The 16,795-nt window shown below is 42.8% G+C and overlaps 1 long non-coding RNA gene across 2 annotated transcripts in view; it reads left to right on the forward strand.

Moving 5' to 3' along the window:
* The first annotated feature begins 313 nt into the window (after positions 1–313).
* Positions 314–16,795, forward strand: part of LOC144753440 (uncharacterized) — a 127,249-nt gene continuing 110,767 nt past the window's right edge. For both annotated transcript variants that reach the window (XR_013594361.1, XR_013594362.1), the window contains exons 1-2: positions 314–675; positions 9,100–9,200. This is a non-coding gene — a long non-coding RNA (uncharacterized LOC144753440). The remainder of the gene's footprint in view (positions 676–9,099; positions 9,201–16,795) is intronic.

Here is a 16,795-nt window from a genome sequence, read left to right on the forward strand (position 1 = left end):
CTCAGATTTCACCAGGAGTTTCTATGCACACTCCCAAAAATGCACACAAACCCTCTCCCTCCCAACTGTTTCGAAATACTTCAAAGGGTTGGTTATTTCACAAAATAATGTGCTTTCTCTCACTTAGTACCCTTACCAATCCGCATTCCTTTCCCTTTCTGTTGCCCCTTAAGCCCCTCTCGTGCGCCCTGCTTGCATAATGTATGTTAACATTAGGTGCCAGGGTGATTTATTAGCAAATCTGAAGGTCATCCCCCCCCCCCAAAAAAAAATCTTACTGCCCAACCTACGCCCCTGAATGCATAGTACCCAGGTGTGCACTCGGCAAAGCCACCAGAACTTTGAGTCCGAGGAGCCAGCCAGCGCCGTTGTTGTGATTGAGCTGGCTGCACACGTGCTCGGTTCGGGAGCGCGCAGTAATCAGCTGACCGGCTGCGAGCTGCAGAGTGCGGAAGAGCCCGAGGACTGTCAGGGGAACCGCGCGCCTCACATTTTACACTCAGCAGCACCTGGCAGGAACCCCAAGAGACCCGCCCCACGCGCAGCAGCCGCACCTGACAGCAGCCCGGGCTTGTCTGAGGGAGGGGAGGCAGCGCGCGCTAGTGTGACATTTGAAACAAGGTGATGGCGGGCTACCCAGAGGCAGACTCGGGGGCCGTGAGGAATGGAAGTCAAGTAAGTGCAACTTCCTCTCTGCACTCGCGGCCTCTGGGGTCACTTGCATTCGGGTTCTGTGGGGGTCAGGTAGCCACGGCGCGAGGAGGAGGGGGGTGCTTTAGGAATAGCACGGGACTTCTCTGCAGTAGGGGTATGTGCGTGGGGCATGATTCGCCAAGGCGGGCTTGAAAGGGGCCCTTCGGAAGCTGCGAAGAGGCATCTCACCAGTACGGAGGGCCGTACCCATCACTGGTGCCTTTGTAGTTCTTTTGGTGGAGGGCTTTTGTTCAGTAATGCACATTTTTCTACTGATCAGTCACTGTTTAGTATATGAAACCTTAACATGCTTTTAAGCGGCTGCACACCACCAAGGCAGAAGTTCTAACTTGTTAAGGGCATCAAAAGTATGAACTTTTCTACCAGTGCACGAAATCCTCATAATTTTGGAGAACTAAACATTATTTCAGCGGCTTTCCGGTTCTTTTGCAAGTGAAACTGTTCACGCGGGTTCAAGGAAATGCTGGCTATTCAAGGGACCCTTCTCTTCACCAGCGACTCCTCACATGATGCCTGCAGCAGCCCAGTTAAAAGGCGCGCTTTCTCCTTTTGAGAGTGTACCACATGTTCCTCAAAAACACCACGTGTAAAAGAGCACATGACTTGGACACGCCTCACAGTACCGTATAAATGCATCAAGCACATTAAAGGACGTTGGTTCTCAATTGAATTATAATTTACATTTTGTATCGCATTATAATGAATATATATCGAATTATAATTTACATTTATATAGAATTATATATAGTAAATATATATTGAATTATAAATTACGTTTATAATTACATTTTGTTTGTGAAGGTTAACACTGGAATGTTTGGTTTAACATGAGTGGATTTCCTTTCCTAGGAAAGGTAGTTGGGCAGCAGGATATGCTTCAAAATTCTGTAAAAGTGGAGGCTGTACAGAAGCACAAGGCACAAGGAAAGGGGGTTCCATTATACGAAGGAGCTGTGAAGTTACTGTGGCGGATAAAGCAGAACATATCACTTTGCTGGAGGGATCGTTTTAATTGTAACGTGTTTTAAAACTGTTAACAATGTACTGTGTGCAAAGATCAAACTTCAAATTAAGAGGACAGGGCAGTCCGATGTAATCACAAATCACAACTTCACAGATTTCATGGTGTACTAATTGTAACAGAAGTAAACACAACGGCCCGTGAAATGATATTTTGTTTTCCCTGCAGACAAGTTGATGGGAGTAAGAAAGTGCCAAATAAATGCACTCTTCTGCTTCCGGGTTAAATACCACATATTTGTTGTCACCTCTCCTGAATCTTTGTTGCTCCATGTGCTAAACAGCAGTCCTAAATGGCATGCTACAGTCAGACCAGCTTCATATCGTCTCCCTCTCATATAGAATCCATGTTACACAGTTAGTCATAGCCACTGTGCCTTTATTGAAAAGGCATGTGTTGGTTTGCTTATGACGTTAGTGCTGTTTGGCAAATCTGCTCACAGTGTGGGACTTGCTTGGTTCATCTGGGTAAATTTTGGGATGTCAAGTTTCATGCAGGTCAGTCCTGTGGGGTGGGGGGCGAGGGGTTAAAGATTCCCAATCAAGGTCCCATATGATTTATTCTCACCACTGCAGGGAAAGGAATTACACCCGACCTGAAATAGAACTACATCTCTTCTTAGACCTAGGCCTATTTGTGGTTTCATGTGAATCCAATCAGCTTTTTTAAAGATGTTTGTGTTCCAAGTCTGTGGTGTGCAGGCTTGAATGGTTAATCAGTTGTATATTTTGAACATTCATTTCATCTCAGTTGGTGTGGTGTGCCATAGCTTCCTCTTTGTGACAATCTTGGCCTCCTATAATTTAATTTAAGAAAATTAGATTATAAGCAACAACTACAGTAATGGATAGGATTAGGGCGAGGAAGAGAATATACTTCATAAAAATATAATTCATTCAATTTAATTAACTGTTTATTAACATTGGCTAGGCTAAGCATTAGGGTTATAGTAACAGTTCCTTACATAAATAAGTTTAATGCACATAGAAATACGTTTGTTTTTTATTGGTCTGGAATAGTGTTGGGGTAAGGACTCAAATGCATTCCAAATATGTTATGGAGCAATAACCTAATACATTCAAATATTTTACATATTGTGATGTTGGGGTAAGCAATACTGTTAGTGGGAAATGATTTAATTTTAATGTAATTATAGATAATGTAGTTGAAACATAAAATAAGTGTTAATTATTGATAAGGAATAGGGTTGGGGTTAGGCATTAGTAACACTGTAAGGTTATAATGAGATGGTGTAGAGGTACTGCAAACAATTATTGCTAAGCATTTGTTTATAAAATAATTGCAGGAGAGTTAATAATACATGTTCAATTTAGGCCGGAGGTCCATCGCTGAGTGGAGTCTCTTTGTTTAGACCCAGTACTCTTGGTTGTTGGAGAAAATGATGGTGGTAGAGTCACAGGTCAGCCCACATATCTCTTTCCCATCTCTAACTTGTTACCTTGAGATTCATCAGTGAGGGTTCTTTCCAAGTTTGGCCAACCATTGTTTCCTGAATCTTTCTCACCTAGTGCTGCCCCTTCATGTGTCTGAGAGTGTTGCGCTGTGCATCCATACAAATACCTCTTCTACCATCTGTAGGCAACCTAGGAGAATTGATACTCTGTAAAATCACTTTGAATCACCCTTGATCACAAGCTAACCACGACCAACCACATCAAGAACTCCGCAAAAAGTGCCTTCCTCAACCTGAAGCTTCTCAATAAAATCAAACCACACATTCCACCCAATCACTTGTGTTGTCCAGACTCGACTATGGGAACGCAGTCCTCTCTGGGACAGCTCTCTCCCACCTAGCGGCACTCAAAACAATCCTCAATGCAGCTGCCAGAATGGTCACTGGAGTAAAAAAATATGACCACATTTCTCCCGCACTCAGAGAACTAAAATGGCTCCCAGTGGAATTGCGTGCCAGCTTCAGAACTGCATGCCTCACGCACAAAGTCCTGCACACAGGGAAACCGGAATACACAGCGTCTAAACTTAAGAAAGACGGCCAGTCTAGAAGCCTCAGGATTTCCAACTCCCTCTTACTCATCCCCCTGAAAACGTGCAAACAACAAAAAACGCAGCCCGCTTCTTTGCAGGAAACGCACCCACAATCTGGAACTCCATCCCTGTTGCCATCAGAACTACCCCCTCCTTTGCAAAATTCAAAAGCCTCCTAAAAGTCCTCTACCTCAACCGTGCCTTCCCGAACTGAAATCTGTGACTCTCAAGCCTCCAGCCGACAGTCATCTGGTTATGCGCATCCACTGCCTACCTCATCCCCTCTCCCCAACCCACCGCCTTGTTCTATCGCCACTCGGAGAAATCTCTCAGCCTTAAACTTTGTCCATGTATCAAGATTACCTCTAAACCTCTCTACCTCAATGGCGCACCTCGGACCCCTAGACCTCTCTACCTCAATAGCGCACCTCGGACGCTCAACACAATTGTAACTTTTTAACACTAATGAATACATTTATTCTATTCTTAAACTGTATGTGATTTCTCTCCCTCCTGCTGTAAAGCACTCTGATACCTCCAGGTCTGGCCAGCGCTATAGAAAACTTCTTAAAATAAATAAATAAATATTGCCTTATTATAGAACAGGTGCTGTTAAAGGGCTTAGGGTTGGTGCCCCACTCTCTTTTACTTCCAGCTGCATTTGTACCTCTACTTGCTTAGCTTAGCCCTCATCAGTCTATGGAAGTCTCCAGGTGTAAACGCATGCATCACTACCTGGTGAATTAATTGCAAATTATCATTTGTTTACATTTCTGGCACCATGTTGGCCCCTCCATGCCTCTTTCTGACACCTGATTTGCTGCTGGAATCATAAAGTAATGCCTGCCTACAATAACACGTCTTCCTCGGTGCCCCAGAAATCAAACTTTCCAGATGATTTCACTAAAATCGAGTTGAGAAGCACAAGGTTTCATGCGAGAGAATACACAATAGTACATTTTGGGGCTGATTACGACGGCAGGCAGAAAGCCTCCTCTTGACTCAGAATCAGGACTGACCAACTTGTGGTCACCGATTCCGACCGTCGGTTTATGATGGGACCGAACACTGTTCAGTCGGACTCCCATTGTTATCTATGAGAGCTCGTGTTCTGCCCGGGCACCCGGCTGTAACACAGTCTCCTATGGGGAAATGGGATGTGTGCGTAAACCCCTGCACACAGTCGCAGACACCCCACTGTGCCTGCTGCACAGTGCAGGGTTTTACAGGGGGGTCCCTTAGTTACTCCCTTGGCCATCAACCATAGGCCGCTGGGCCTAGGGGGCCCTGCCACACTGGTGTAGCGAAAGTCTAAAGGGCCCCCCTGCAATGTACACGGAGGGGCCCCCACTACAGATTTTATCCTGAGCACTCAGACCTGAGTACTGTGCTAAGGGGGCTCCCGGGATGTGCGGGCCTATGTTACGCCCCTGCCCTTCCTGGTGCCCTCAAAGTCACTTTCCGACAGACTTTCCGTGTTGGACAAGTCGACACCGTAAGGCTGTTGGAAAACAACATCGTAATCCTGTGGGCAGAAACGCTGTCCATAGGGGTGTATGATGCAGTTCCGACTAACACGAATACTCCGCGAGTCACTCAGAGCCGATTTGGAATGACCGCATGGTTTACAGTCCGACCACAAACATCGTAAAAGGACGGTCAGAATGTAAACTGACGGGGTCGGTCGGAAGGGCTCTGCCGCCGTCGAGGAGATTCCGACTGTCAGGAGGAGGCTTTCCGCCCGACATTGTAATCTGCCCCTTAGTTGGAAAGGAATGTCCTTTATATAAATTCAGCAAAATTACAAAACCTCAAAATTTTGTTTGTTTGCAACAATTGCTCATTTGCATCAAGCAGAACAGAAAGTGGCTTCGGAATCCAAAAAGTCACTTCTAAACGCAAGAACATTTATGTGACTGGAGAGTATGACAGTCATCCAGGTGTTGCTTCCTGCATGTGTAGCTGGGGGCACAGGTAAGCACCTATATCTACAAATCCCCACTGCAGGATAATTTCTTGCACAGTTTCACAGCAAGCTGAACCACTCAGAAACCCACCTCCTTCTGCAAAAGGACACACTAGAAAGAGGTGTCAAGTCACAGCTTAGTTGTGGGCCAAAATATCAGAGGATTGACTCTTGTTCAGGTGGGTTGCTCAGGTTTGTGACACCCACATCTCTGGGGCCAGAGAGCATGGAATTGGCTGGATGGCCAAGGTGGAGGAAAGAACGTCCAGGGGAAAATAGAAGTTTTGTCAGCCAGCAACTTATCTTTGTTAAGTATTACTATTATTCCTGAGCAGTGTTGTTAAGTACCTGTTGGCCTCTGTTGAGCAGAATTGTGCAACATAATACACCTTGCCTACTCTACCAGCTGTGAGTGAGCTCCTCCCATTCTTTTTCATTTCTTTTTATTTTGTCATATCAACCTAAAGAAAACATGCAGTAACGTATCCAGAATTCTGCCAAATCCCAGCAGGATTACATTAAGTATGGTTGTTTTAAATGTTGTGTCCTTACAAGTTGATTGTTTAGACTTGCTTACTTACTTACTGCCTTACATGCTGTCTGGCATATGGGCCAGCAACAAATGATCTCCACTTCAGTCTGTCTTGGGCAGTTTTCGATATGGTGCCCCAGCTTTGGTTAAGGGTCTTAATTCTGTTTCCACAGTTCGCCCCCAGGTGTTCTTTGGCCTGCCTCTCTTCCATTTGCCTTCTGTTGCCACGTGGAGAGCTGTTCATTGTATGGAGTCTTGTTCTCGTCTGATGGTGTGTCCTATTCTTTTCCATCTTTTTCTCATGATGATGGGTTCATGCTCTCTTGCTTGCATCTGGTGAGCAGTTCCTGGTTGGAGATGGGCAATGGCCAGAAAATGCACAATATTCTTTTCAGGTCACTGGTGTGAAAGACTGGCAATGTTTTGGTGTCACTTTTTGTCGTTCACCAGATCAATACATAGTTCTAATAAAGCCTCAGTTTGGTATTAGTGCTGTACGGAGCTGAGATTACCTATACACATTGTTCAGTATCCTGAAGGCATTCCAAGCATGGTACAGTTTGCTTTTGCTGTCACTGTCTGCCCCTCCATCATATCATGTTTGATTGCCTAGGTAGGTGAACTCTTTGTCATAGCTAGGTCCGCTCCATCCACCTTGATTGGTTAAGGGTTTGGAATGTTGAGTGTCATGGCCTCCAGTTTCTTAGTGCTGATCTTCAGGCTCACTTGCTGTGGATAGATGATGAGATAAGACGTCTTTTCCTGCATATGCTTCTGTTTCTGAGAGAGCAAGGCTCGATCATCCGCATAGTCATGGTCTTCTAGTGTAGAGAACAAGGTCCATCGGATGCCTCTAGCTTGGTTTTTAGTTGTGTGTCACATCACCAAGTCGATGACTAAGTTGAAAAGCAACTCTGATATCACACATCCCTGTCTCACACCGATCTTGACTTCGAAGCTATACTCACTATCTTCCACCTTGCATGTAATATTATCATGGAACGTCTTGACAAGAAAAAATATCTGCTGCTTTATACCATGGCTATCAGTAAACGCCAGATGGTGTCACAGTGGATATTGTGAAAGGCTTTCTCCAAATCAATGAGATTGATGTATAGTTGTCTCTGCCACTCCAGAATCTGATCAATACACAATCGGCCCTTGCAGAACCCAGCATGTTCTGTTCTTAACTGCTTGTCCACTGCATCAGAAATGTGCTGTATAATGATTTTCGTCAGGAATTACTCGGGATTGACAGAAGAGTGATTGAGCGCCAGTTATTACATTTGGTTAATGTGTCCTCCTTTGGAATCATGATGATGATGCCTTGGTTACAGTCATCTGGTACATTGTTTCCCTTCCAAAGATTGATTGCAGGATCTTGGTGGATGTATTAGGTCTGCCCTGAACATTTCTGTATTCAGGTTGTCTTGACAAGGAGCTTTTCTGTTCTTGAGAGATTGGTAGCAGTGAGGATTTCTACTTTCTGTGGTGTGTTCACATCCAAGTCTGTCTCTGCTTATTTGATGTCCACTTCACTATTTGGAACTGGTCTGTCGAAGCCTTCTTTGAAGTGCTTGGCTCAGCATGTTACCTGTTCTTTCTCTGTTGTGAGTAGTCCGACTTGCTTGTGCATGATAGGAGTGTTGTATGTTGCCCTGTTTTGACAATGGAAATGAAAATACACAGAAGAAAATTGTTGACATCTCCTAGCAATGTCTCTTTCCTATCATGAGACCCAACTGTTTCGGAGTCCTTTCAGCATGCATAAAGCCCACAATGTTCAAAATGTGTAGTAGCGCCATTTTTTGAGTCTGTATGAGCGTTCTGTCCAACACAGCCCCTGGGGTATCACGAATAGTATCCAAAAATGGCCTAATTACCATACAACTCCAAGTGGTACGGCGCCCTCCTTCACGGGCCATATAAGACAGTTAAGACTATCACTCATTTTCATCTTCCATGGTCGGTGTGAGGTCCAGTAAAAATGGAGCCTTTAAATGGGATCAGCTGTAACCTTACTGACATAGCCACCTCACGAGGAGCCATCAGTTCCATAGTCTAATCAAAGTCCTCAAGGGGGCGGAGATGCCATTCCCATTTTGTCTTTAGGACTGAAAAGGTTTCTGAGGTATTATTAATAATTGGAAACTTGGGCACATTCTGTCATGAGACATCATTTTCTTGGCCTCTAAGGGAGTAAAGTCTGCAAGGTTCACAACCGCCAGCGAGTAGAGCCTGAGTGCATGCCAGTGTGGCCGATATCTAAATGTCTGATATTGTTCAAACCCAAATTCAGTTTATAATGCTTTCAACAATATCATCAGTGAAGACAAAAATATGTCCCAATGATGAGATACCCAGGGCATCCCATCCCCCAAATCCCTCGAGGCCATGAACATATGGCATTTGAGTATGACACCACAGCAGAATCTCTCCAGTGAGCTTCAAGCCCCACCTAAGATACCTAAGAAACCTTCACAACCATCATTTTGGCAAGGGCCATATGGGAGCGACTTTCCACCATGTAAATAGTGTAAGGAGCCCCTCCCCACCCTTGCCTTGAGTCAATATGGAGTCTTCATGTTTTGCCTGCTATTTTCAATCCACAGGCATAGACCCAGAAACTGCAACCTAACAGCAAAGATAAGTGTTCTAGAACCCAGACCTAATCCTACAGATTTTCCCCAACCACAGGTTTGTCATGACACAGGGTTCACTTTCTTAATTAACGATCTCTGACTTTTCACTACCTCACAGGTTAAGATTGATAACGTGACAGATGGCCATGGAGCCGGAAAAGTAAACATGTTTACGAGGACAGCAAAAAAAGGACTTAATGTGTTTTCTTTAATGCAGGTCTCCTACATCAGTCAAGACTGCAGCGTGATTCCAGAATTCCTGGGCCGAAAATATGGCGATTGTGCAAAGAGGCTGGACCTAAGTTTCAACCAGCTCAGGTAAGGCAGACACAATTATAATGTAGTTATTGAAAAAGGCTTCCTGGCACTAGCACAATTACAACCGTTGCATGACGAAGAGCAGAGATTAGATATTCTTAATGCCCGAGCAAGTATCAAAGTCTTAAGAGCCTTTTCAAAACCGGAAGATCATTCCATCTGGAGGTGGCAAGCATGGAGAAGGCTCACCCTCTTTATGGAAACTGAACTGAGAGAAGTTCTGGATGTAAAGAACTCGGGGAGTTTGATCAATTTTAGAGCAATATGACACTCCCTGTACAAAGCCCCATGGGCCATAGATAGGACCCTAAACTAAACACACTCTGGAATTGGAGCCAGTGTAAGGACAACAGTCAGGGGTTAACTGGGTTGAATTGTTTCTTAGCATCACCAATATTGGCTGTCTCGTTTTAAACATTTGTAGGCTTTGTGCTTCATATTTTGGAAGAAGAAAGTAGGGGGCTTGCCCCAGTGCGGACAATCAGAGCAGTTTTTCGGCTCCAATGCATAATTGTGCAAACCACCTTGAGATGTAAATAGAACATCGATCAGATGATACTTCATTAACCTGTAGCAAGTTCTATCTCAATCTGGAAATCTAGGTTTTTCACTACTGGTACAGGCATTGACCAGGCTACCATACTGGCAGGCTATAAAGAGAGACCCTTGTGATTTGGTTCTTCCAAAACAAGAATAATATTTTTCTCTGTGTGCAGTTTAAGCCAGTAATAAGCCATGTAGTTTGATCTCCACAACACATTTGGAAACAGCATGGTCTAATCTTATGACCCAGCCCTAGACTGAGTCGGGGCAACATTAGCATGCCGATTAAATTGTCAGCCACGAAAGTGGCAGAACCAATCGGGTGGCTCAAGGTAAGCATGGAGCAGACTGACAGAGAGAGAACTGGATCCGTGGATACCCCACAGTACGTGCACAAAGGATAATGTATTTACTTAAAAGGAAATTGCAGGACTCTGAGTAGATTAGAAAAGATTTAAAATAGGCCAAAGTGGAACCTCCATTTCCTAAAGGTGGATAACTAAAATCTTGAAGTATAAACCTTACTTTTAGTTTGAGATTACAGGAGTACAGAACATGTACTTCAAGGCTCCCAACTCTCCAACAGCACAGTGGGGATATTGTAAAAATGTGAATTAGTGGGCTCCAGCAGTTGAAAGCTATTTAGGTTAAAATGTCATCTCTGTTAAGGTTGTTCCAAGTCTAATTCCTAAGTCTAATTCCTAAGTTGTTTTTGTTCACTGTGCTTGAGTTTTCCGAAATTGTGGTGTAAAATGGGCCTAAATTTGAAATGGCACTTCCTTGAGACTACTGCATTTTTTTGTTATGTGGACACTTTGGATTTGATATTAATTGGCCAGTTTGTAAACACACACGTCCATTTCTTTCATGCTTTTCTTAGAGGAAGTTGTATTTGTTATCCAAAGACTTAGTTTATGCTTTGGTATAGCTGCATCCCTTTTCAGCTGTAGCAGAGAATGCTGCTTTAAGAAAGCATTAGTTGCAGTAGTACCCTGAATATATATACCATGACGTTCACTGATGGCCATATATTGGACGTTCTGAAATTTCTAAATATGCTTAAACCCTGGTCAAGGGAATGTGTCATCTAACACTGTATACATTTAGATCCATGTTTGCCTTCTACGCCTACTCACAGTAATTTTCTGCTAATTGCACAACATTTAGAGCGATCTTTAAATGCCATTTTTGTTACATATGACGCATATGATATGTATATTTAAAAAAAAAAAAGAAGTTCTGCATACATTTAGTCAGTGAGTTTGTAACATCCTGGTCGCAGAAACTGTCCCTGCCTCTTGTCCTTTTCACAGTGAGTGTTGCGGTTTTCCAAGTTCTAGAACACGTTGTTGTTCTTTTTCCAACTGTGGCTACTGTGTTGTTCATTTGCTAGTCACAGTCCGCTAATATTTCTAAAGTTGAACTAAAACTCTACACTGGGTATGGCGCAATGTCCTGTGTTCTAGGATACAAAAAACTAGAAGACACAATTCACATTCTGTAGGTTTTTCAGTCTTACATTTTTTTTGCAGACTTTAGTTTTGTAGTTTTTTTTTAAATGGCAAGGGATCTGCTATCAGTGTGCTGGGAAGGTCGCTGTACTGGTTTTGTGTCCTGTACTTGATCACTGAAAGAAATGTTGCTGCCGTCATGATTGATATAGTTATGTTGATTTGAATGGACATAGCGAAGTTTCTGTTTACATTTTGCTAGTCATGTTTTTTTTGTCTGTCCATGCCAATGTCACAGAGAACACTGTGCTCAGGAAACACCAACGTGTCTTAATAGTTCTCTGGTAAGGTTCTTTTGCTAGGTCATATGGCTGTTCTCTTGCAATGGTCTTTGTTTAAGCCACAGGACATTCTTCTCAATGGAACTTTCCATAGGCCACTGGACAGTTCACCTGTAGGGCTCTGTCGTTTGGTATTGCAATAAAAAGCATTGTTTCTTGTACTTTCCTCACATGATTTGCTGCTTCGAAGCTTCCATCATTGTGGCTTACAGCATTACTCTGTATCTGAGTTGCTTTTTTGCCTCTGGCATATTACTTTTGGTAAGTCACATATCAAGTGGTTCATTTACCTGTGTAATGACTGTTTCATTTGTGGCCCCTGCCCACCCCAATCATGGCTATTATCACGCCTATTTCTATTGTTTTGACCACATCATGCATTGTCTAATGATCCTTTTCACTCTCTCCTCTCGCTGACTGCACTCCTCCTGTGGTTCACGTCTCATTTAATTTCAACTAACTATAGGGTTTTGACAATGGGGGATGAATGATAAAGAGCAGTGCCTAATATATGCAAATTATGCCTTTTTAATGGAGTCCTGTAGTGGTGGGAGTGTGTGGATGGCATTGACAGTGCTTGAACTTTGGCTTCTAACACTGCTACTGTCATTAATATCCCTCGGTGCCCAGTGAAGCCTGATCAGGCTTTTTCCCTGTTTACAGTAGGGCCATCACATGCTATCTCACATTTTGTATAGTCGTTTGAACATAGATGTATATTACTTTGTGCCTCCTCTTCATAACATTTGCACCGCGTGTTTTGCTGTTAATATGTTTTTGCATGATTACAAATTTGTGAAAACCAGTAATAAATGCTTTAGTGCAGACCTTTTTATCCAAGTCTTGCACGTGAACTATTTGGAACTTGATCTATTAAACATTTGTTCAGTAAGTCTTTTGTGGCCTTCCCCAGTGCCAACTTAACGAATACACATGCAAGAACCCTTAAAAGTAATTGTAAAGTTCATGAAGAAAATATAAAAATCAAGTGTACAATCAAAGTTGTATGCATTGATTTTCTTTTGGTAAAAGAAACCTTTTAATTCGTTTTTTTACTGTACTAGGTTGGTTATTTTATCCTTTTTGGTGGCACTTTTAGGTCTTGCCTCCTGTACAGCTTTTAGCTGCATTATTGCAAAATACCTTTCGTGGTCTATACTACGATCTTACAGTGGACTAAAAACCAGCACACTGCCTTTATTGGCTAGATTTATTATCACTCTCATTTGCTTGTTTCTTATTGAATGGCTTTCCTTATGTTTCTTGTGTTTGTCCCTCCACTAGAGCACAGTGGCCTAGCTAGAACTTTGGCTGTGGCAGTCCCTGTGTTTGCAGCCACACGTAAGAGCAGGGCGGGGGTGGGGGTTGGGTGCTGGTGATTTCTCACATTTGCAGCCCTGTGACTGCTGCAGGTAAGACCCCACCCCCCCCTTGCCACGCCACTGCTAGAGCATAGACTTTAAATTCCTTTTGACTGTCTAACTTGTATCTTCCCACTGTTCAATATTTTAGGGAATTACTATTTTCTTGTTTGTTAATTGCTCCATGAGATTTCATGTGCCAGGTTTCTCCCTCATGTACTTTTCTCCATGTCAAACACTTCTCCATGTTGCTCTTTCCCTTCTGTGTTGCTTTTCCTTTCATTTATCCCCCACCGGCTTTTTAAAGTTTATTTAATCCCACTGCCAGCCTACTTATTTGTTCCTTTCCCCACTCCCCATTCACTCCTGCATTGTTACCTCTCTTTAAGGTTCTTTTAAAAAATGTTTACTTTTTTTGTAACATTTCTTGGCGGACCCAGTAGCTCCAAATTACAGTCAGGCCGCTCTATGTGCTAAAATGTACATTATCGCAATTAAATATTTTTTTGTATTTATTTACCCCACCACGTGGCCCCTGCCATCTTGGATTGGTAAATAAAATTGGTGCATTCATGTGTGGTGACACATCATATGCATATGTCACCACACATGTGCAACTGAATGACATTGGCGTAACCCGTCATGACTCATTTTTTTATTTTTATTTTAACAATGCTATACAGCATTGCCAAAAAAGCATTGACCAAGCCTATAGGTCCCTCAGTGAGACTTTAGGCTTTGCCAATGTTTGTTGACTTTGGAATTAGAATAATTGATGTTGGAAAAGCTTGTTACCTCTTTGTTAGCGATATATTCTCATGTACGGAACCTCTCTTGAAGATCATGTTTAATATGAAAAGTGGGTTTCTAGAAGTCAAATAAAAGGAAATGAGGAATGTAAAAACAAAGCAGAGCTCCTTCAAGTCTGCAGTGGTGGTGCATGCTTATTTTAGAGGCAACAGCAACTGTGATCTTCTACAGAATAATGTATCCTCGCCACTCTTAAAGGATTTAGTCTTAATAGTTAAAAACTGTAGGAAGACAACTTTGCTACTCAGCCGCCTGGCTGTAGGTAAGGTGACGATAGGAGTAACTGCTTCCTACACATTGTATTTTTGAGGGAGGCGTTTTGAGGTTGTTGAGAGGTGCAGATCTGGATTATATAGGAGACTTGCTAGTGGTAACAAGTGGTATTGGATTATAGAGCAGAAAGGTAGACAGGAATGTAGAGAGAGATGCTGAGGGGTAGTTTTGAAATCTTGAGTGTGGAGCCTATTCTACACAGTCTTGGAATAGGAACGGAAAGCCAGTGGTAGGTAGTAGCTGTATTTCAATGTTCTGAGCACAAGGATGTTAATCGGGTGGGGATTGTAGTAGGCAGGTAAGGATTCAGGGGCATATTCGACTTTTAAAATGTTGTAGGCAAAATAGTAGAGAGAGAGAGAGAGAATGGGGCAGGGCCAGGAGAAAGTGTTTTTGGTGCAGTGGTTGAAGAGAAGTAGACATTGTTCTTGGCCGGGTTAAGCATGAAGCAATGATCACCCAGCCAGAGTTGGATACCCAAGAGTCAGTAATTTGCACAAGCTTCGAGGACACCTGTTAGGGAAAGAACAAGACCCTGTAGAAAAAAAAGAAGTTAAACGAGAAAATTATGTCTCCCAAAGAAGTTGTGCATTTCCAGGTGAAGCAGAAGACATTGAAGGGTATCGAGGAGGCAACTTGGAACCAATCAAGTGATGTCAAGGGCGGGGCTGATGGAGCATCGGGACATTTAATGGGGGTGGATTTGAAAGGAAAGTTGGTGATGGGGCTTCCTTATCAGCTGACTCTGTGGTATATATAGAGGAGGATGTTTCAGTGAAGAAGGATATAATGGTGGGTGTATATAATTGGAATCGATAAAGAGGTTCTGAGGTGCTTTGGAACCACATCAGTATAATAGGAGAGCAGCACAAATTCAATGCATGTTGACAGGTAAGGCATAAGTATAGATAAGCATGTGGGGCAACCAGACTAATGTTGGCTGGGAAATATAAGGTGAAGGGTTGCCTAATATACAAATGCATAATTACAAACTTGCTCATTATCGGAATCTCATAGTGTGGTAGAGGTTGATGTACTGGTGTAATTTGTCATGGTAATAAACGTTGTAAATAGCTAAAAGTTGTTGAGCGGCAGGCTGGGTCAGTCAGAGGTCTCAATAAGGTTTTGCTTAATACTCCTATATGTCTAGTTAGCAGAGACAGAAAGGAAAGATGGGGAAGTTAAATGACAGTGATGGCCTGCCTTACCAATGGGCTGTGGAACCTGCTACCGGCGTCGCTTTGCATAGCGATTGGCTAATAGTAAGTCTTGCCCTGTAGTGAACAGCAGTTGCAGTCAATTTGAAACATAGTTTATTTCCTCAAAGTATAATAACAGAATATGGCTTCCAGTGTCATAAGTATCCACTAGGATAAAAGCACTGAATGGGGTGTAAAATTAAACACGTTCAAGCAAAGGTCCCCCTATTTGCTTATCGTTTTTGGTGAGAAGGATGTTGGATGCACTGCTCTCCATTGCAGTAGTGCTTTGTTGGAAGGGGAAAATGCTCAGTACCACCCATAAAATCCACTCTATATTTAAATGATGACTGCATTATTTTTCCTTGGTTATTTCTGGGCTGGATATGAGTTTAAGCTGCGACCACCTGAACGTAAGTTGTATAGGGTGATAAACAGTGTATGCTTGGTATGTTGTGCTGTGGCTGAGTACGTAACAGAATTTAGGGTTGAGGAGGATGAAGCATAAAACATGTTTTTCAGGCTTTTAGTGCGTTTTGGTTTAAGAGCATGTTTATCTGTGGTTTTCTGGTGTTGACTGTATATTAGCACAGGCCTTAGGGCATTGACTCAACCGCTTCATCAGAAAGTGTTCCCTATTTTTCCTTTCTTTAATGTTTTAATGTATTCCCTTTAATTGGAATATTGGAACAGTTACACAAAGAGAACAGCAACACAATAATCCATTAATTGCAAGTAGATAATAACAAAGACGTGAGTGGATCACAGCAAGCCTCTATGTGGAATATAGAAGCAGAGAATGTGCCTTCACAGTCCTCAGAAGCTTTCATTTGCATTATGCTACAAATCAATACTGCCTCTTCATAAGATAAGCATTGGCTTTACAGTGACTTCTACAAGAGACACCAGTGGAAATCTAGATAACGAAACTTACCAAAACGCCAACTTTAAAACTGGATATTTCAAAATGCCCTATAACTTTCTTGCTCCTCATGAGCCCAGCTAGTCTAAAGACTTCCTATGTACCCTACAGTTGCCTCTACTCAGGTGAAAAAAATATTTTTTTTCTTGATGATGCCATCAGCTTTGCCTAATCAAGCATTTTAGCTTCCAGTCTTAGCTCCATCAAATCTCTCTCTGAGGGCTACTACTGCTTGTATCAATAGTGCCAGGACTCAAATCCGGAAATAAGATGATAAATTCTCTTTCATTTAAGCAGCCTTCAACAGTCCCTCTTGTTTCATGTCGTCCCGTAGAGTGGCAGACACTGTTACGAGGACCACCTCCTTTCTATACTGGGACCTGTGGTAAGTAGTCTCACTGCCCTCTTAAATGCCATTATTTGATTTCTGTCACTTAGCTTAAAGACACCCCCCATCCCTTTTTTTCTTCCGAGGAAAGCAAGCCTGCCACAGTTTGCACTTTGGCAGCCCTACCTGCTACACCTAACTTGGCACTGTTCCCAGCTATCACAGTCTCTTGCTCTATGGAACTCCTACTTGGCCTCAAATCCGGGTCTCCTATGAGTCATGTAGGGTTTCCACACTTAAACTGGCACCTAATCTTATAGTGGAGTCCCTGTGCAAAGTTTTTAATAACATGTGTCTATCTGGACAC

The sequence above is a fragment of the Lissotriton helveticus genome, chromosome 5_1 (genome assembly GCF_964261635.1).
Source record: "Lissotriton helveticus chromosome 5_1, aLisHel1.1, whole genome shotgun sequence".
Taxonomy (NCBI): Eukaryota; Metazoa; Chordata; class Amphibia; order Caudata; family Salamandridae; genus Lissotriton; species Lissotriton helveticus.